The sequence below is a fragment of the Hemitrygon akajei genome, chromosome 10, assembly GCF_048418815.1.
Source record: "Hemitrygon akajei chromosome 10, sHemAka1.3, whole genome shotgun sequence".
Classification (NCBI taxonomy): domain Eukaryota; kingdom Metazoa; phylum Chordata; class Chondrichthyes; order Myliobatiformes; family Dasyatidae; genus Hemitrygon; species Hemitrygon akajei.
In genome coordinates, this window is record NC_133133.1 from 160,543,141 (window position 1) to 160,565,888 (window position 22,748).

At 41.5% G+C, this 22,748-nt stretch overlaps 1 non-coding gene across 1 annotated transcript; it reads left to right on the top strand.

The window, feature by feature from the left end:
• Nucleotides 1-7,021: 7,021 nt before the first annotated feature.
• LOC140735047 (U1 spliceosomal RNA) lies at nt 7,022-7,181 on the top strand. Its single transcript, XR_012100667.1, has one exon. It is a non-coding gene; the product is annotated as a U1 spliceosomal RNA (small nuclear RNA).
• The last annotated feature ends 15,567 nt before the right edge of the window (nt 7,182-22,748 follow it).

The window sequence follows — 22,748 nt, forward strand, 5'->3', positions numbered from 1 at the left end:
AATGCATGTGTCCTAATAACAAGGAGAATGCATGCAGGAGTACATTCAAAGGCATTTTCTTTGGAATATAGCTTTACTGTAAGAATGAGTTGAACACTACTGGAACAAGACAAAATAGTAAGAGAAAGAAAAAGGAGCTTTCATCAGGAGGCACTATTCACCAGAGAGTCTGAGAAACAATTCTAACTGAATTTTCAAGTTTCAGTAAAGCAACAGCAATACCTATGCCAGCTGCTGTTTGTACCTAATCCCAGTCAAGATGGTGCCAGTGTACAATTCTCCATCGGTTGACATCTTCTGGATAGATCATGAAACCATATATTTAACTTCTTTTATGTCTCTTATGTTTGTTTTTCGTTTTGGATGTGATTCTGGGACCGCTGCAGCCTGTTATTTGCCGTTTGGAGATCGTTTTGGGTGTTCCAGTGCTCTGCAGTCTCCAACAACATTCTGCAAGGCAGAGGCAGCATGGGCGAGCCTGATGGTGGGCAGGCTGCGGGATGGGTCGCGAGCCGATGTTCGACTGTTTCGCCGATTAAAGCGTCCATTGTTCGCCGATTAAAGTGACGAGGGAGATTGAAACAAGTAACGAGGCGAATGTGGAAGGTAAGCGCCAACTGCCTGGTTTTTGATCGCTCTGAGAGGAGAAAGCCTCCCGCTATGTCTGAAGAACATTATCCAGGTTTTCTGTGTTTTGGGTATGGACTTGGACAATAGATATTTTCTTTTCTATCTTATAATTTGGCACCAACAGTTATGCATCAATCAAAGTCACATAGATCACATTTCTTTTCCATTCTGATGTTTGCTCTAAGCAACAACTGAACCTCGTGAACCTGTCTGTAAGGGTTTATGTCTTGAGTAGGTGGCTGATTAGGTATTTGCATTAACGAGCAGGTGTACAGGTGTTATGTAATAAAATGGCCACTGATTGCATATATAGTTTTTTTTGTTATGTACTGCAATGCTGCCACAAAACAACAAATTTTACAACAGAGATTGATGATACTATATCTGATTCTGATTCTCATTCTGAAGAAAATGCTGAATGGTTACATCATCTAACTCACCCACAAATACAAGCTCAGAACCAGACATGAACTGCATTGGCAACACACACAAAATGCTGGAGAAACTCAGCAGGCCAGGCAGCATCGATGGGAAAAAGTACATTTGATGTTTGAGGCCAAAACCCTTTGGCAGGACCCTCCAGCATCTGAAAATTTTCTTTTGTTTCGGAACAACATTGGCAGTGGCTTTCTCCATCCGTATGGCAATATCTTTTATAAACTGTACATTCCTTGCTGGAGATGGAGATACTTCGTATCAACTGCAGCATGTGTCGATCCAGGCTGAGGATGTTATTCTCAGTGACTGCTGTATTGGCCATAATTCTGTTATCTTCATTGTTCATGTTTCAGGTTCATTGCAACCAACACATTGAACACTATCACGCCCTCAAATCGCATTTTCATTCTACACCACCATCCACTTGAAACTCATCGATAATCTCCAAGACCTGATCCTCAGTACCTCTCTGTGCAAGTGGATCCTTGATTTACTCACTGGCAGACTCCAGTTCGTATACCTCCACAATTCCTGTCAGTACTGGTGTACCGCAGGGCTGTCTGCTTAGCCCCCTGCTCTACTCACTTTAAAAATTACTTTTCTCTTGTTGACATACAGTGATGAGAAGACCCTTCTGACCCTTTGAGCTGTGCCACCCAACAATGCCCCAATTTAATCCTAGCATAATCACGGGACAGTTTACGAAGACTAACTAACCTACTAACCAGTACATCTTTGGAATGTGGAAAGAAAACAGAGCACGCGAAGGAAGCCCATGTGGTTATGGGGAGAGGGGTGTAAAATGAGGGTAGAAGCAAAAAGTGGTAAGGTGAAGAGTAAAAGTGGCAGGCAGGCAAATCCAGGGCAAAAGGCGAAAAGAGCCACTTTTCAACATAATTGTATAAGGGCTAAGAGTGTTGTAAAAACAAGCCTGAAGGATTTGTGTGTCAATGCGAGGAACATTCGTAACAGGGTGGATGAATTGAATGTGCAGATAGTTATTAATGAATATGATATAGTTGGGATCACAGAGACATGGCTCCAGGGTGACCAAGGATGGGAGCTCAACATCTAGGGATATTCAATATTCAGGAGGGATAGACAGGAAAGAAAAGGAGGTGGGGTAGCATTGCTGGTTAGAGAGGAGATTGACACAATAGAAAGGAACGACATTAGCCTGGAGGATGTGGAATCGATATGGGTAGAGCTGCATAACACTAAGGGGCAGAAAACGCTGGTGGGAGTTGTGTACAGGGCACCTAACAGTAGTAGTGAGGTTGGGGATGGCATTAAACAGGAAATTAGAAATGCGTGCAATAAAGGAACAGTAGTTATAATGAGTGACTTCAATCTACATATAGATTGGATGAACCAAATTGATAAGGGTGCTGAGGAAGAGGATTTCTTGGAATGTATGCGGGATGGTTTTCTGAACCAACATGTCGAGGAACCAACTAGAGAGCAGGCCATTCTAGATCGGGTATTGAGCAATGAGGAAGGGTTAGTCAGCAATCTTGTCGTGCAAGGCCCCTTGGGTAAGAGTGACCATAATATGGTGGAATTCTTCATTAAGATGGAGAGTGACATAGTTAATTCAGAAACAAAGGTTCTGAACTTAAAGAAGGGTAACTTTGAAGGTATGAGACGTGAATTAGCTAAGATAGACTGGCAAATGATACTTAAAGGGTTGACGGTGGATATGCAATGGCAAGCATTTAAAGATTGCATGGATGAACTACAACAATTGTTCATCCCAGTTTGGCAAAAGAATAAACCAGGGAAGGTAGTGCACCCGTGGCTGACAAGGGAAATTAGGGATAGTATCAAGTCCAAAGAAGAAACATATAAATTAGCAAAAAAAAGCGGCACACCTGAGGACTGGGAAAAATTCAGAGACCAGCAGAGGAGGACAAAGGGCATAATTAGGAAAGGGAAAAAAGATTATGAGAGAAAGCTGGCAGGGAACATAAAAACTGACTGTAAAAGCTTTTATAGATACATGAAAAGAAAAAGATTTATCAAGACAAATGTAGGTCCTTTACAGTCAGAAACAGGTGAATTGATCATGGGGAACAAAGACATGGCAGACCAATTGAATAACTACTTTGGTTCTGTCTTCACTAAGGAGGACATAAATAATCTTCCGGAAATAGTAAGGGACCGAGGGTCTAGTGAGATGGAGGAACTGAGGGAAATACATGTTAGTAAGGAAGTGGTGTTAGGTAAATTGAAGGGATTAAAGGCAGATAAATCCCCAGGGCCAGATGGTCTGCATCCCAGAGTGCTTAAGGAAGTAGCCCAAGAAATAGTGGATGCATTAGTGATAATTTTTCAAAACTCCTTAGATTCTGGATTAGTTCCTGAGGATTGGAGGGTGGCTAATGTAACCCCACTTTTTAAAAAAGGAGGGAGAGAGAAACCGGGGAATTATAGACCGGTTAGTCTGACATCAGTGGTGGGGAAAATGCTAGAGTCAGTTATCAAAGATGTGATAACAGCACATTTGGAAAGAGGTGAAATCATCAGACAAAGTCAGCATGGATTTGTGAAAGGAAAATTATGTCTGACGAATCTTATAGAATTTTTTGAAGATGTAACTAGTAGAGTGGATAGGGGAGAGCCAGTGGATGTGATATATTTAGATTTTCAAAAGGCTTTTGACAAGGTCCCACACAGGAGATTAGTGTGCAAACTTAAGGCACACGGTATTGGGGGTATGGTATTAATGTGGATAGAGAATTGGTTGGCAGACAGGAAGCAAAGAGTGGGAGTAAACGGGACCTTTTCAGAATGGCAGGCAGTGACTAGTGGGGTAACGCAAGGCTCAGTGCTGGGACCCCAGTTGTTTACAATATATATTAATGATTTAGACGAGGGAATTAAATGCAGCATCTCCAAGTTTGCGGATGACTCGAAGCTGGGCGACGGTGTTAGCTGTGAGGAGGATGCTAAGAGGATGCAGGGTGACTTGGATAGGTTAGGTGAGTGGGCAAATTCATGGCAGATGCAATTTAATGTGGATAAATGTGAGGTTATCCACTTTGGTTGCAAGAACAGGAAAACAGATTATTATCTGAACGGTGGCTGATTAGGAAAAGGGGAGATGCAACGAGACCTGGGTGTCATTGTACACCAGTCATTGAAGGTGGGCATGCAGGTACAGCAGGCGGTGAAAAAGGCAAATGGTATGTTGGCATTCATAGCAAAAGGATTTGAGTACAGGAGCAGGGAGGTTCTACTGCAGTTGTACAAGGCCTTGGTGAGACCGCACCTAGAATATTGTGTGCAGTTTTGGTCCCCTAATCTGAGGAAAGACATTCTTGCCATAGAGGGAGTACAGAGAAGGTTCACCAGATTGATTCCTGGGATGGCAGGACTTTCATATGAAGAAAGAGTGGATCGACTAGGCTTATACTCACTGGAATTTAGAAGATTGAGGGGGGATCTTATTGAAATGTATAAAATTCTAAAGGGATTGGACAGGCTAGATGCAGGAAGATTGTTTCCAATGTTGGGGAAGTCCAGAACGAGGCGTCACAGTTTAAGGATAAAGGGGAAGCCTTTTAGGACTGAGATGAGGAAAACCTTCTTCACACAGAGTGTGGTGAATCTGTGGAATTCTCTGCCACAGGAAACAGTTGAGGCCAGTTCATTGGCTATATTTAAGAGGAAGTTAGATATGGCCCTTGTGGCTAAAGGGATCGGGGGTATGGAGAGAAAGCAGGTACAGGGTTCTGAGTTGGATGATCATACTGAATGGCAGTGCAGGCTCGAAGGGCCAAATGGCCTACTCATGCACCTATTTTCTATGTTTCTATGTTTCTAGAAGACACAAGCTCCTTGCAGGTAGCGTTGAGAATGATTGCTCGCCTGAGCTCCAATGCCATGTTTAAGTTTGCTGACAACACCGCTGTAGTTGGTGTATAGGAGGGAGAATGAAAACCTGGTTGAGTGGTGCAACACCACCAGTCTCTCTCTTGCTTTACATCAGCACAATCAAAGAGCTGATTATCGACTACAAGAGGAAAAAGTTGGAGTTTGCCCTCATCAAGGGAACGGAAGTGGAGAGGGTCAGTAGCATTAAATTCCTTGAAATCAATTCAATTGAAATATAGGTCCATAATTCCTTGAAAGTTGGTGTGGATAGGGCCATAAAGAGACCATTTGGCATATTGACCTTCATAATTCAAAGTATTGAGTCTGGAAGTTGCGATGTTATGTTGCAGTTGTAGAAGAAGTTGGGGAGGCCTAATGTGGAGAATTATGTCCAGTTTTGGCCACCTTCTTACAGGAAAAGATATCAATAGGATAGAAAAAGTGCAGAGAAAATTCACAATATGTTGCTAGGACTATAGGGGAAGGTTGAATAGGTTAGGACTTCATTCTCTGGAGCACAGGAGATTGAGGGGAGATTTGACAGAGGTATACAAAATTGTGAGGTGTATAGATAGGGTAAATGCAAACAAGCTTTTCCCAATGGGGCTAGAACTAGAGGTCAGGGGTTCAAGATGAAAGATGAAATTTTAAGGGGAAAAATGAAGGGAAACTTCTTCACTTAGAGGGTGGTGAAAGTGTGGACCGAGCTACCTGTGGAATTGGTGGATGCAGGTTCAAAGTTTGGATAGGTACATGGAAGGGAGGGGTATGGAGGGCTATAGTCCAGGTGTAGGTCAATGGGACTAGGCAGATTAATACTTTGGCATGGACAAGATGGGTGAAGGGTCTGTTTCAGGGCTGTATTACTGTATGACTCTATGACAAACTTTAGCCTTAGATCCCACACCACCAGATTCAGGAACAGTTATTACTCTATAAGCATCAGGCTCCTGAACCAGTGTGGATAACTTCATGTTCCACAGCTCTGAGTTGATTCTATGATCTACAGACTAACTTTCAAGTATTCTTTACAACTCAGTATTATCTTTATTTGTAGAGTTTATCTTCTTTTGTGCATTGGTTGTTTGTCAGTCTTTGTGTTTACGTGCAGTTTTTCATAAAGCTCTAGTGTGTTTCTTTTTTCCCCATAAATGCCTGCAAGAAAATGGATCTCACGACGTGCTAACATATATGTACTTTGATAATAATTATCTTGAACCTCTGAAAATCAAATTTAAACAGAAAATGCTGGAAACACTCAACAAGTCAGACAACAGCTGCAGAAATGGAAACAGTGTTAACTGTTCAGGTCCAAGACACTTCCTGATCCTCGTAGGAAGGTTTGCTAATGCTAGTATGAAGATTTAAATTAGTGAGGTGAGAATCAGACTAATTGGTTAGCAACTGAGGTGACTGAGGGAAATGCAGAAGTTAGAAGTTGAAAGATTGGAGCAACATCTTGTATACACTGGAATTTAGACGGATGAGAGGGGATCTGAATGTAACATATAAGATTACTGAGGGACTGGACACGCTAGGGGCAGGAAACATGTTCCCGATGTTAGGGGAGTCCAGAACCAGAGGCCACAATTTAACAATAAGGGGAAGGCCATTTAGAACGGAGTTGAGGAAAAACTTCTTCACCCAGAGAGTTGTGGATCTATGGAATGCTCTGCCTCAGAAGGCAGTGGAGGCCAATTCTCTGGATGCTTTCAAAAAAGAGTTAGATAGAGCTCTTAAAGATAGCGGAGTCAAGGGATATGTGGAGAAGGCAGGAACGGGGTACTGATTGTGGATGATCAGCCATGATCACAGTGAATGGCGGTGCTGGCCGAAGGGCCAAATGGCTGACTCCTGCACCTATTGTCTATTGTCTATAGATCAAGTAAGTCTAACAGGAAAGGCAAATTGGATCAGATTATTAACCATGGCGAGGATGAAGGATGAAAGTGTGTTTATTTCAATGCAAAGAGTATTATAGGTATGGCAGATGAACTTAGAGCCTGGATTAATACATGGATCTACAATATTGCGGCTATTGCAGAGACTCAAATGAAAGAAGGGCCAGTAGCTCAATATACTTACCTGACAGGGAGAGAGACTGTGATCAAAAAGGTGGTTCTCCCAGGATGAGGCAATCCCATTGCGCTTCAGGTGTGCTTATGCCTGCAATGTCCCCAAATGCGGGATATTCGACTGCAAAACTTGTGGTAGTGGGGGATTGCGTATGTGCTTGAAATGGCTAACAAGAGAGGGAACAGTTTTAAGGCGCTTGGAAGAAGGTACAGAGGAGATGTCAGGGTTAAGTTTTTTACGCAGAGAGTGGTGAGTGTGTGGAATGGGCTGCCTTCAATGGTGGTGGAGGTGGATACAATAGGGTCTTTTAAGCGGTTCCTGGATATGTACATAGAGCTTAGAAAAATAGAGGGCTATGGGTAACCTTAGGCAATTTCTAAAGTAAGTGCATGTTCGGCACAGCTTTGTGGGCTGAAGAACCTGTATTGTGCTGTCGGTTTTCTATGTTTCTTTTGCAGGATACAGACTTTTCAAATGCAGTAGAGAGGGATAGAAAATAGGGAGTTGTATTACTAGTCGGGGAATGTCACAGAAGCAGCTTCCCTGATGTAACTTCCCTCACCATCACTTCCCCCATCGCTGAACTGTTCCCACAACCTATCAACTCATTTTCAAGGGCTCTTCATCTCATGTTCTCGATATTCATTGTTTATTTATTTATTATTGTTTTTTTTTTACTTTTCTTTTGCATTTGCACAGTTTGTTGTCTTCTGCATACTGGTTGTCCGCCCTATTGGGTGCGGTCTTTTATTGATTATATTATGATTATTGGATTTATTAAGTATGCCCGAAATAAAACAAATCTCAGGGTTGTATATATAATTTGACAATAAATTTACTTTAAATTTATAGAGATGACATCCTAGAGAGCTTATTCAATGATACAATATGGACAAAGTTCAGGAACAAGAGAGGTGCAATAAATCTGATGTACTTATACTAAAGGTTCTCCAATTAGCAGCAAAAGGAAGAGGAACATAAAGTAGGTGGATTACAGAAAGATTTAAAGGCAGCAACTTGGTTGTAGTGGGTGACATTAATTTCACCAATACTGATTTTATTAGTGCCAGGGGTTTAGATGGGGCAGAAATTATTTAATGCTTCCAAAAGGTTTTCTTGACATAGCTGTAGATATTCCAATGAGGGGAAGTGTCATTGTATTGGGAAATAAGCCTGGTCAGGGGATCAGAATTTCAGTAGGAGAGCAATTTGTAAACAGTGATCATAACTCTGTAAGCCTTCAGGCAGTTATAATCAATATTCTTAAAATGCTATTTCATTGAAACTTAGAATAAGACTGGACCCTGGAGGAAAGTGCTAAATTGGGGAAAGGGTGATTACAACAGCTAGAGGGAGGAGACTAGGACCAATTGTTGGGCATCCACATTGAAGTGGGAGTTGTTCAATGGCCAGCTGGTCAGAATTCAGGATCAACGTGTACTGTGAGGAAGGAAAATCAAGGATAGCAGGGTTCAGGAACCTTGAGCGATTGAAAGATGTAGCAATTTCAGTCGAAAAGGAAAGAAGTATATCTAAGACCTGGGAAGTTGAAATTTGGCATTTTCTTTGAGGAACATACAGTAAGCAGGAGAGAACTTTCATAGCGAATTAGGAGTGCTAAATGAGATCATAAAGTATACTTGTTGAATAGCGTTAAAGATGCTTATGCCATCTCTTTGTCTGTGGAGCTGCCTCTGCTTTTAACTTCAATTTACTGCTTGCAATTTACCAAAAAAAGCCGAAGGCTAATTGCAAGCTTTTTAAACTTATATAGACTTACAATTAGAACTGAAGCCTGGTGTTTGTTTGAATTAATATCTGCTATATTCACGTAACTGCAGAATATTTCCTAACACCTCCCTAGTAAGAAATAGTGTTAACTGGCTCTTCCCACTTTCTTTAGACCAAGGGTGTAGCTATGGGTACTCGCATGGGCCCCAGCTATGCCTGCCTCTTCGTTGGTTATGCTCCAAATCTATACTGGTACCACTCTCCAACTTTTCCTTCGCTGCATTAACGACTACATTGGTGCTGCTTCCTGCACCCATGCTGTGCTCGTCAATTTCATCGACCTTTCCTCTAACTTCCACAAAGCCTTCAAATTCACTTGGTCCATCTCAGACACTTCTCTCCCCTTTCTCGATCTCTCGGTCTCCATCTCTGGAGATAGACTGTCCACTGACATCTTCTATAAACCCACTGACTCTCATAACTACCTCGACTATACCTCTTCCCAACCTGCCAAATGAAAAAATGTTATTCCCTATTCCCAGTTCCTCCGTCTCCACCACATCTGCTCCCAGGATAAGGCTTTCCATTCCAGGACATCTCAAATGTCCTCCTTCTTTAAGGATCATGGTTTCCCTTCTGCCATCATCAATGATGCCCTCACCCGCATCTCCTCCATTTCCCACACTTCGGCCCTCACCCCATCCTCCCGTCACCACAACAGGGACCGTGTTTCCCTTGTCCTCACCTACCATCCCACCAACCTCTGGATCCAGCACATTATCCTCCGCAACTTCCGCCACCTTCAACAGGACCCCACCACTAAGCACATCTTTCCCTCTCTACCCCTCTCCGCTTTCCACAGGGATCGTTCCCTCCGCGACTCCCTGGTCCACACGTCCCTCCCCACAGATCTCCCACCTGGCACTTATACCTGCAAGTGTAAGTGCTACACCTGTCCCTACACCTTCTCTCTTATCACCATTCAGGGCCCAAAACAGTCCTTCCAGGTGAGGCAACACTTCACTTGTGAGTCTGTTGGGGTAATCTATTGCATCTGGTGCTCCCAGTGCAGCCTCCTCTACATCGGTTAGACCCAACGCAGGTTGGGAGACCGCTTCGTCGAGCACCTATGCTCCATCCGCCACAACAGACAGGATCTCCCCGTTGCCACCCACTTCAACTCTGTTTCACATTCCCATTTGGATAGGTCCATACATGGCCTCCTCTACTGCCATGATAAGGCCAAACTCAGGTTGGAGGAGCAAAGCCTCATCTACCGTCTGGGTAGTCTCCAGCCTCTTGGAATAAACATTGAATTTTCCAACTTCTGGTAATTCCCTCCCCTCCCGTGCCCCATCCCAGTTTCACTCTGCCCCTTCCTCCTCCAGCTGCCTATCACCTCTCTCATGATTCCGCCTTTTTCTACTACCCATTGTGCTTTCCCCTTACATTCCTTCTTCACCTTTCCTGCCTATCCCCTCCCTGCTTTCCCTCCGCCACCCCTTGATCTTTCCCCTTACTGGTTTTTCACCTGGCACCTACCAGCCTTCTCCTTCCCACCCTCCCCCCACTTTCTTTATAGGGCCCCTGCCCCCTCCCTCTTCAGTCCTGATGAAGAGTCTCGGCCCGAAACGTTGACTGCTCGTTTTTACGGATGCTGCCCAACCTGTTGAGTTCCACCGGCTTGTTGTACGTGTTGCTTTGACCCCAGCATCTGCAGTGTACTTTGAGTTAACTTGAGTCTTGTGGAGTGTTTAAAGAAATTGCTGTCATGGACAACGAGTTGATAGTTTCTCTAAGAGATGTCAGCTGTGTTACATGATTGCTGCAGTAGTGGGAAAGATGTGCGAGTCAAAGGAGAAGGAGATTCAGTGAGGTTGCATGTTGGCAATGTTGAAATGAATAACATAATAAGAATGCTTAAAGTTATGAGTATTTTTAGTATTGTAAGCAATTAGATTATGAATGGTTAAACTGTGAACAGGAGGCTTCTTTCTTAGATTAGATATGATATTTGAATGTTTTCCTACATAGTGGACATTTCTTTGGTGAACTTGGCAGTTACATCTTCAAGAACATAGTTTTTAACAATGACAACGCCTTCTCACTGGATGTACAGAGGATTATCTATTTATTGGGCTGTAGAGGTTAGGAAACAAAGAATATTTCCCTTCAATCTTCTGCCATATCCTCTAGTGCACCATTAAATAACCTTGGTACATGTTCACTCACTGCCTCAGAGTATCCCTCTCTATTTGAAGCCTGAATATCCTTCTAGTAATAGTCTGAACTCCTCTCTACTCTTCACTCAAATGTAGTCAATAGATAGTACAGATACTGCTGACTACACTGAAATGAATACTAGGTTGCACAGATGTCTATGTTATTTAAACCAAGTGTAACTTTTACAGACAGCCTGTGCCTAGTACACCACATCACCAACCCACCTAACTCAATCCACACTGCCCCATTAATTTGCCAATCTCTGATGTTCTGATTATTTCCTTTGTCAAAATAACTTTATTTGATTGTCGCCCTTTCTCCATGTTGTTTCAACTTTCCAAATTGTTTTAAAGATCCTACAGTGCCTTAAATCCAATACTCTGAAGTACATTGCATAGAAAGGCAAGGGGCAGCATGGTAGCGTAGTGGCTGGCACAACGCTTTACAGTACAGGCAAACTGGGTTCAATTCCTGCCGCTGCCTGTAAGGAGTTAGCACTTTCTCCCCATGACCACGTGGGTTTCCTCTGGAGCTCTGGTTTCCACCCGGGGTCCAAAGATGTACCAGTTGGCATGATAATTAGTCATTGTAAATTGTGTCGTGAGTAGGCTAGGATCAAGCTGGGGGATAGCAGGGCAGTGTAGCTCAATGGGCCAGAAAGGCCTAATCTGCACACTGTCAATAAATAATCTCTTACATCTTTGATTACTTGACATTTTGCTGTGTTGAAAAGATTCTCAGGAATTCTGAATAGTTCAAAACATATAACCCTAACATATTCTGAACGAATTATTTAAGCAATTAGTAGTATGTAGGAGTTTTATAATGTTTTCATTCATTTCTGTTTTTGTTTTAAATAATCATATACCATAGAGTAAAATGAAATTCTTCAGAAATAACAGTACTGAGGTATTACTATTACCAGGGTGGTAATAATCATACCCATGCACTCAACAGAAGCACAATACCTTCGAAATACGACTCTCCAGTGGATATGTATTTGGAAATTATTGTAATTAGCTAACCGGTAGAGGGATAATAAAATACGTAAGAACCAGGGAGTGTAAAAAAGTTTTTAAGTTTCAACTAATTCTCCTTCAACTTTCATTCTTGCTCGGAACAAATTTGAAGATATGTGTGCTATTAAGTATCTGAAGTTTCACGGAACAGAGTGTAGCCAGTTCTGAGTTCCACTGCAGTTTCTTCCAGCTGTGCCTCAGCAAAAAGCACCCTCTCCTGAGTCAACATTTTCTATATTCAAGCCCCATCCAGAATCTTGAGTATAACAATTTAACAATTGAGGATGACGTCTTTGGATAGAGCTCTGGAATAATACCCCATTGCCAAAGTATTATCTTTTCATGTAATTGAAGCCAAAACCCTGTCTACCCTCACAGAATAAGGGAAAAGATGCAATGGAACACTTTCACAGAGTAGTAGGCTTATTCCTAGTGTGCTGGCCTATGTCTGACATGAAACCAACATCAATAAACCTGATCACTGGCTCTTTTTCATGTTATTACTTTCAAGAACTCACTGGGTGTTACCGGTAATTGCCTGTCACATTTCCTAACCTACACAAAACTATTTCTTTGGCTGTTGAGCATTTTGGAATGTCTTGAGATTTTGAATGCAGTTATTTTTAATAAGATTTTTTTAAAATACGGTATTTTCCATCACATTAACTCTGAGTCATAAAATGTATCAAGAAAAAAGTGATTTACTTGCAGGTTTTATTTAACATTTCTATTTTCTGGTTTTGATTCCCTCTTATGTAATGAATGTTTAATGGGATTGACAGGACAATGCATTTCTAGCATTCTTTCCAGTCAATCTAAGTCTTGGTTGCCAAGTTGAAGCTGATAACAATTTTAATAGCATCTGTTGCTGATAGAAATGTACATTTAATTTTACCATCAATTTTAAAGATATAATTTTATGATATAAAAATGATCATGGCTTTTTAAGTCAACATATTGAAATAAATGGTCACTTATAAGTAAAATGTCAATTTTAAATTAAGTGAATTGGGAAAGAATCATGCATTGAACCCAAATGTCAAATGAATTTAAAGACAAGAATCCTAATTTTGCAAATAGCATAAAACAATAATATTCAACAGTGTTATCTCTGAAAATAATGGTCTAACAATGTGAATATTTCTTCTTCCAGTATTAATTTTATTCTGTTGTTGACCATAGAAAATTGACAACTTCCAGAGGTGGTAATGTTATTAAAAAGGCTGTATAATACACCACAATGTAGAATTCTTACCAGGAGACAAACAAGTTAGTTAAAAAAAATGTACAAATATAATCTTGAACAGTTTACAGAAGGACAGTTAAAGATTGGTATAGAGAAATATAATTAAGTCAGAAGTTGACAAATCATAAATCCTTGGGGGGGATTTCTTTGAAACCTACCAAATATTGAAAGGCCTAGATAGAGTAGATGAGGAGAGGATGTTTTCAATAGTAAGAGATAACACAGCCTCAGAGTCTAAGGAGTCCCTTTCAAATAGAAATGAAGAATTTCTTTAGCCAAAGAGTAGTGAGTCTGTGAAATTCATTGTCGCTGATGGCTGTGGAGGCCAAGTGAATGAGTATATTTAAAGTGAATGTCATAGGTTGTTGATTAGTAAGAGGGTCAAAGGTTATGGATAGAAGACAAGAGAATGGGGTTAAAAGGGAAAATAAATAAGCCATGATCGAATGGTGGTGCAGACTCAGAACATAAAACAGAGCTGTACAGCACAGCATAAGCCCTTCATCCCATGATGCTATGCTAGGCATTTAATCTGCTCCAAAATCAAAGTAATACTTCCCTGCTACACATTCTTCCATTTTCCTTTCATCCCTGTGCCTATCTGAGCCTCTTAAATGTTCCTAATGTATCTGCCTCTACCATTCAATGGGTCAAATGGCCTAATTCTGCTCTTCTGTCTTATCATCATAATCAGTTATTAATAAAATATTTTTAAAATACATGCAAATTGAAAATAAGCATTTGAGGAAACTAGACTCCAATACAAAGCCTGTTTTCTATTGGCACTGGAGGGTAGTGGTTTCTCCTTCTGTATAAAATTTAGATGACCACGTTTCATATGCCAAAGTAATGCGAACATTATTATTTATGGAATGGGTATAAATAGTTGAAGACTACAGCAGAGAAGAAAGAAAACACTAACAGAAACTTTTTGTTTAATAAAGTAATTTCTTCAGCCAGAGGGTGGTGAATCTGTGCAAGTCATTGTCACAGACGGCCATGGAGGCTCAGTCATTGGTATATTTAAAGCAGAGGTTGATAGGTTCATGATTTGTAAGGGCATCAAAGGTTACGGGGAGAAGGCAAGAGAATGGGATTGGGAGGGTGTGGTGAACTACATATACCTGTCTGGACACGCTCCCCCTGCTGACTGCTCCTGTGGCTCCTCCCACAGACCCCGGTATAAAGGCGATTGGAGACACAGCCCCGGCCTCAGTCTCCAGGATGTAGTGTGGTGGTTACTTGCTGCTTGTTCTTTCTTCCAGCCAATAAAAGCCTATATCTCGCCTCACGTCTCCAAGAGTTATTGATGGTGCATCAGAGGGATAGTATATCAGGCATGATGGAATGGTGGAACAGACTCGATGGGTCAAATGTCCTAATTCTGCCCTTATGTCTTAAGGTCTTATGGTCATAAATCTGCATCATTATATTTGCAAACTCCATACCAGCAGACTTACAAATGTTTTACCAGTTGGTGACCTTAAAACTAATAGCTCACAAAAAGATGTACTCGCATTGACTCCTAATTCACCAAAAGCTCAATTTTAAAATTATCATTTGCTTTCAAATCCTTCCACGACTTGCCTCCTCCCAATTTCTGCAGAATCCGCACTCTCCAACTTCCACACATCCTTGAAGCAGTTCACTAAAGCAATCCTCATCCTTATTACTTATGCTCTGAGTTCCAAAGCTCTCTCAATAAACCTTTCTTTTTCAGCTCCTTTTAAGAGGCTTATTAAAACCTACCACTTTGCACCTATGTTATTTGTACTTCAAATGCCTTAAGATGGTTTACTAAGTTAAAGGAACAACTGCATTATCAGGTCTGGAGGCTGTGCACCAGTTCAGCTCACTGGTCATACTTTCCCTGAATTGGAGCTTATTAGTTTCACTGCGGTACTTAAGCACATAAAGTAGATTAATACTTGAAAGCAATCCTGCATTGCTGGAGGTGCAGTCTTTCAACAAATTGGAACACCTAAATCCTACATGGCAATTTACAAGGATGTACAAATCACAATGCAAGAGAAGGAAGCTCTCCAAATGATGTGTGTGTGTGTATTACTGACCCAATAATAATCATTATTTATTCATTCAATTAGCTAGTGCTTGTCTAAACAACTGGTGGATAAAGAAAGTAAGGGCTCATTTTATGGTTTCTCCTATCCCTCACACATTCAGTGGTCATTTTTATTAGGTACACCCTGTACCTCATAAAGAGGCCAGTAAATGTATGTTCATGACGTTCTGCTGCTGTAGCCCATCTATTTCAAACTTTGATGTGATGTGTGTTCAGAGCTGTTCCTCTGCACATCACCGTTGCCTTCCTGTCAGCTTGAACCAATTTAGCTTTTCCCTTCTAACCTCACTCATTACCAAGGCATTTTTGCCCATAGGAGTGATCCTCATTGGATGTTTCTTTGCTTTTTGCACCATTCTCTGTAAACTCTAGAGACTGTTGTGCATGAAAATTCCAGGAGATCAGCAGTCTCCGAGATCCTCAAATCACCCCATCTGGCACCCATGGTCAAAATCACTTAGATCACATTTCTTCTCCATTCTGATGTTTGGTCAAACAACAACTGAAGCTTTTGAATATGTCTGCGTACCCTTATGAATTGAACAGCTGCCACATGATTGGCCGATTAAATATGTACATTAATGAGCAGGTATACAAGTATCTTAAAAAGTGGCCACTGAAGAATGTACATAAAGACCAATTGTTTCAAAACCACAACAACTGAATATTCTTAAGGGCTGTGGTACAGTGAAGATCATTCAAGAAAGCTCATAAAATGAAAATGGAAGGAAGAGAGTCCCTGGCTTCTCGTTTAGGAGCTCAATAGAGAAAACAGGAATAAGGCAGAAAACAACTTGGAATAATAAAGAGGTTTGAAGCATAATGATGGAAAATAGCCATAATGAGGTTAATCAGAGACAGAAGATAAAGCAATTTATAAATGAGAATTGGGACTGGAGTGGTTGAGCAAAATCATCTTTTTTACCAGTCCTGATGAAGGGTCTCAGTCCAAAATGTCAACTGTTCCCTCTTTTCCATTGACGTTGCCTGGTCTGCTGAGTTCCTCCAGCATTTTGTGTGTGTTGCTCTGGACATTCAGGGCCCCAAACAGTCCTTCCAAGTGAGACAACACTTCACCAGTGAGTCTGTTCGTGTCATCTACCTAGTTACCAGTGGGGCCTTCTGTATATCAGTGAGACCTGATGTAGACTGGGAGACCGCGGGATGTCCCCTTGGCCACTGATTTCAATACTTCCCATTCTCATTCCCATCACCACATGTCAGTCCATGGCCTCCTCTACTGCCACAATGAGGCCACACCCAGGTTGAAGGAGCCAGCTGAATAGCCTCCAACCTTATGACATGAACATCGATTTCTTGAATTTCTGGTAATTGTCCCCCCTCCCTTTCACCATTCCCATTCTCGTTGCCCCTCTCTCCTCATCTCCTTCCCTGGCCATCACCTCCCTCAGGTGCTCCCCCCCTTCCCTTTCTTCCATGGTCTTCTACCCTCTCCCATCAGATTTCCCCTTCTCCAACCCTTTATCTCTTTCACCTATCAGCTTCCCAGCTTCTTACATCAACCCTGCCCCTCTCCCGGTTTCACCTATCACCTACCACCTTGTACTTCTTCCCCCCTCTCCCCACCTTCTTGCTCTAACTTCTCATCATTCTTCAAGCCCTGATGAAGGGTCGCAGCCCGAAACATCGACTGTTTACTCTTTTCCGGAGATCCTGCCTGACCAGCTGAGTTCCTTCGGCATTTTGTGTGTGTTGGTCTGGATTTCCAGCATCTGCGGATTTTCTTGTCTTTGAGTAATATGACCATATCGCCACAGCATTCAAGTTAGGAGGCTCATTCAAGAAAAGTATCATGTTGGAACATGAAATAGGAAATGAAAATGTCAAAAATTCTTAACTGATCAGGCATCATCAAAGAATAGAGAAAAGAAGTTTAATAATACAGGTCCGTAATCTTATTCAGAACTCCGTAAAGTTAAAACAACAGATGCTGTCTCAGTAGGAATTCTTAAAATTCAAGCCCTGCCACAGCTATCGAGTATTCTTCTGTGGGTAGCTTCACTCACCTCAATACTCAACTGATTCTACAACCTATGGACTCACTTTCAAGGACTCTAAGCTCATGTTCTTTATTTTTTTAATTATTTGCGTGGTCTGTCTTCTTTTGCACACTGGTTGTCAGTCTTTGTTTATGTATAGTTTTTCATAAATTCTACTGTACTTTATTTTCCTGTAAATTTCACAGTAGTATATGGTGATATATATGAACTTTGATGGCGCTGTAAATTTACTTTGACTTTGAAATTGACTTTGCCTGGTGCTGCAACTGAGGACATTTTTTCATGTTTGGACATGTCAGGACCATATTGTCATAACTTCCTTTAGAATTATAGAAATGACGCTCTGTCAAGACAGTTTAAGGATTTAGGGCTATTAAGGAAAATTAAAACAGAACATTATTGGTAATACATAGATTGATAGTTGGCTCAGAGTTTGATAGAAGTAATAAAGGTGTAGACTATTTTCTAATAAGGAAGCAAATTGGAAATCAGAGGTGTAAAGGGACTTGGGTGTCCCTGAAAGGTAACTTGCAGTTTGAGTCAGTAGTAAGCAATGTTAGCTTTCATTTTGAGAGGACAAGAATACTAAAGTAAGAATGAAATGCTGAGGCTTTATAAAGAATTGATCAGGCTGCAATTAGAATATGGTGCACTCATACTCCTGAGTCCCTTTGCATCTCTGATTTCTGAAATCACTCCTCATTTAGAAAATATCCTATGGCTTTATTCTTTGAGTGCATGATCATATCATGTATTCTATCTGTCATTTCTTTGCCCATTCTCCTAAAATGTCCAAGAACTTTTCCAGACTCCCTGCTTCCTCATCAGCATTTAGCCTTCCACCTATGTTTGTACCATCTGCAAATTGGCCGCAAAGCCTTCAATTCCATCATCCAATCCATTAACATATAATGTGAAAAGCCATGAAACAAATGCCAATAATTGCGAACACCACTAGCCACCAGCAGCCAACCAGAAAAAGCCCTCTTCATTCCCTTTGCCTTCTGCTAGTCAGCAAATCTTATGTCCATGCAAGTATCATTCCTGTAAAACCATAGGCTCTTGTTTAGTAGCTTCACATGTAGCACCTTGTCATAGGCCTTCTGAAAATTCAAGTGAACAACATCCAGTTACTCTCTTTTGTCCATCCTGCCTGTTATTTCCTCGAAGAATTCTAAGAGATCCATCAGGGTTTGAGGAAACCATGCTGACTTCAGCCTATTTTATTATGCGCCTCCAAGTACTGCAAAAACTCATTATTAATAATAGATTCTAATACCTTGCCAACCACTGAACTCAAGCTAGATTCTAATACCTTGCCAACCACTGAAGTCAAGCCAGCTGACTTATAATTTCCTGTCTTTTTCCTCCTTCCATTCTTAAAGGGTGAAGCGACATTATGATTTTCCAGTTCTCCAGAACCATTCCAGAATCTAGTGAATATTGAAAGATCACTACGAATGCCCCCACAATCTCTTCAGCCACCTCATTCAGACCCCTGGGGTGGCATCCATCTAGCCCACGTGAGTATTCCACCCTCAGACTTTTCAGCTTTCCAAGCACCTTCTCCTTAGTAACAACAGCTATACCTACTTCTGCTCCCTAACACTCACATTTCTGGCATTCTGCTTGTGTTTCCCACAGTGAAGACTGACGCAAGGTACTTACAGTTCCTCAAATTATTTTTTCTTCTCCATTGCTACCTCTCCACCAATGGTCTAATGTCTACTCTTGCCTCTCCTTTATTCTTTAAATATCTGAAAATATTTGCTACCCTCTTTATATTCCTGGCTAGCTTACCTTAATATTTCACTTTTTTCTCTCCTTAGTGCCTTTTTAGTTGCCTTCTGTTGGTTTTTTAAAAGCTTTCTAATTCTCTAGCTTCCCATTAACTTGTGCTATACTGTATGTCCTCTCTTTTACTTTTATGCTGCTTTTGATTTCCTTGTCAGTCACAATTGCTTCATCCTCCCTTTAGAATGCTTCTCCTTCTTTGGGATGCATTGATACTGCTCTTCCAAATTACTCCCAGCAACTCCAGCTATTGCTGCTCTAGCATCATCACTCCCAATATTCAATCAATATTGGGCAGCTCTCTCCCATGAGTCTGTAGTTCCCTTTACTGCACTGTAATACTGATACATATGTGTGGTGGGGTGCAGATAGTTCTCTACCAAAGGAGGTGTAAGGTGCTCCTTCCTTCTGCTATCCTGTAGGTCACCCTTGGGCAAGGTGTGGCACCTGCTTAACCCTCTGATTGGGGTCATTTGAAGCTATGGGTGCAGGTGGGGTATGGTCATATGAGCAGCTGGTGCAACATCACAAGTCCTGGTTAAGTGATCACAGACACCAGGCGGACAATCTCTGAAGAGAATTGCTAATTGCCAGGGTCACCTATCGTGGAAAGAAAAAGCCCAGAAGAGGGCCATGGCCAGCCACTTTTCTCAAAAAAAATTGCCAAGAGCAATCATGCTGATGGATAGGGAAGAGGGTCATGATCACCTACACCAAACAACACAGCACGAAATGAAGATGATACTGATAAATCCGATATTAACCACCCACACGCAAATTGCGGGTGAATTCTATCATGTTATTTTATTTACTGAGATGCAGCGCAGATTCTGGCCTTTCTATCCCTTCAAGCTGTGCCCCCAGCAACACCCTAGCCTAATCATAGAACAATTCACAATGGCCATTATCCTAGCAACTGGTATGTCTTTGGACTGTGGGAGGAAACCGGAGCACCCAGAGGAAACCCATGCAGTCATGGGGAGAACATACAAACTCCTTAACGACAGCAGTGGGAATTGAGCCCAGGTTGCTGGTACTGTAAAGTATTCTGCTCACCACTACACTGCTGTGCCACCTGGTCACTGTCTCCTAAGGGCTCCTTTACCTTAAGCTCCCAAATCAAATCCAGTTCATTAGATGACACCCAATCCAGAATTGCCTCTTCCCTAGTGGGCTCAACCAGAAACTGCTCTAAAAAGCCATCTCACAGGCATTCTACAAATTTCTTGTCTTGGGATCCAACACCAACATTATTTTCCCAATCTACCTGTATACTGAAATTCCCCATGATCATCGTAACATTGCCCTTTTAACATTCCTTTTCTACCTCCCATATTAACCTGTAGCTCACATCCTGACTACAGTTTGAAGGCCTGTATATAACTGCCATCAGGGTCCTTACACCCTTGCAGTTGTTTACCTCTACAAGCAAGGCTTCTTCTGATCCTATGTCACTTCTTGGTAAGGATTTGATCTCATTATTTACCAACAAAGCCACTCAATCTCCTCTACTTACCTGCCTTTCCTTTCAATATGATGCTTATCATTGGATGATAAACTCCCAGCTACAATCATTTTTAAAAACAACTCTGTGATGTCCACAATGTTATATCTGCCAATTTCTGGCTGTGCTACAAGATCACGTACCTTGCTTCATATACTACGTGCATTCAAATATAACATCTTCAATCCCTTATTCACCACCCTTCATTTCAATTTTGTCTCCATGTTGCCTGAAGTTAAATTCTCATGTAAGTTTTTTTCACCTCTCCTGCATTCTCTTTCCCTTTTTGAAGCCTTTGAGCACATCCCCCTGCTATTTAGTTTAAAACCCTCTCCACAGCCAAATTGTATGATTTCTGTGCACCCAGGTCCCAGCATAGTTTAGGTGGAAACTCTCATCGAAACAATTCTGTCCTTCCCCAATACCAGTGTTAATGTCCCACAAATTCGAGCCCACTTCTCCCACACCAATCTTCGAGCTACGTATTTACTGAAACTCTCTGCTCTTATTAACGTTGTGTTAATTTGCACACTGTTCAGGTAAAAGTCCAGAGATAATTCCCTTTTTGGTTCTGCGCTTCATTGTAGTCCCATATGGAATTGATTTACTGCCAACTCCCAGCAACACCTATACCGAATGTTGTTAAAGACATATTAATGAAGAAACAGGAGAAACTTATGAAAAAAAGGAAAGAATCATGGTATGATAGAAATTTAGATTGAATTTGACATTGATTGGCATGTATCCAACATGTATTAATTTGTTAACTGAATGAAGTTGTCTAAGTTATACTGGGAAAAGAGATGAAAAGTTATGACTAGAACAAGCAATGAGAAACATTGAATGAAATGTTTCATGGAATTCAATAAATCACATTCCACAGAGATTAAAAATTACAGGAAAAAATATCCAATTGTGGTGACTATGGATACTTAGATTATAGTAAGAGATTTATAATATTGCTGAGAGCAGTATGTACGAGCATTGGAAGCTTAAAAAAAAAGAAACCGAGAAGAAAAGTAAAATTAAAAATTAAACTTCCAGTAAGTATTAAAGATGATTGAAAGGTATATAAAATGCCAAAAGACCAAATGTATAGAAAAAGAGTCAAAGGAATCATGGGAATAAATACAAATTAATTTCGAGGATAGGCAATACTTTAATAGGCATTAAACAGTAGAACACGTAAACCATTATCTGAGACACTTGAAAACTGAGTTACCTAAGGTAATCACAAACAAGAGAAAATCTGCAGATGCTGGAAATCGAAGCAACACACAAAATGGGAGGGGGGTGAGGGGTGCCATTATCAGAAGTTCAAGTAATCGATGTTCATGCCATCAGGTTGGAGGCTACCCAAACAAAATATAAGGAGTTATTCCTCCAACCTGAGTGTGGCCTTATCGCGACAGTAGAAGAGGCCATGGATTGACGTATCAGAATGGGAACGGGAAGTGGAGTTTAAATGGGTGGGCCCTCGGAGGTCCCGCTTTTTCTGGCAGATAGAGCTTGGCAAGGAGGTCTCCCAATCTATGTCGGGTTTCATCAATATACAGCAAGCCGCACCAGGAGTACCGGATACAGTAGATGACTGCAAGAGATTCACAGGTGAAGTGTTGCCTCACCTGGAAGGACTGTTTGGGGCCCTGAATGGTAGAGAGGGAGCAGCTGTAGCACTTGTTCTGCTTGTAAGGATAAGTGCCAGGAGGGAGATCAGTGGGGAGGGTTAAATGAACAATGGACTCACACAGAGAGAAGAAAGTGGCGGGAGGGAAAGATATTCTTGGTGATGAGATCCCGTTGCAGATGGCAAAAGTTGCGGAGGATTACGTGCTGGACACAGAGGCTGGTGGGGTGGTAGGTGAGGACAAGAGGAAGCCTGTCCCTGGTAGGGAGGTGGGAGGACGAGGTGAGAGCAGACGTGTGTGAAATGGATGCAGTTGACAGCAGTGTTGATGAAGGAGGAAGGCTTCCTCAACTGTTTTGATGAGGTCACATTCATGTTGGAGGAACAACACCTTATATTCCATCTAGGTAGCCTCCAAACTGATGGCATAATCATCGATTTCTTAAACTTCTGGTGATGCACCCCACCACCTCATCCCCT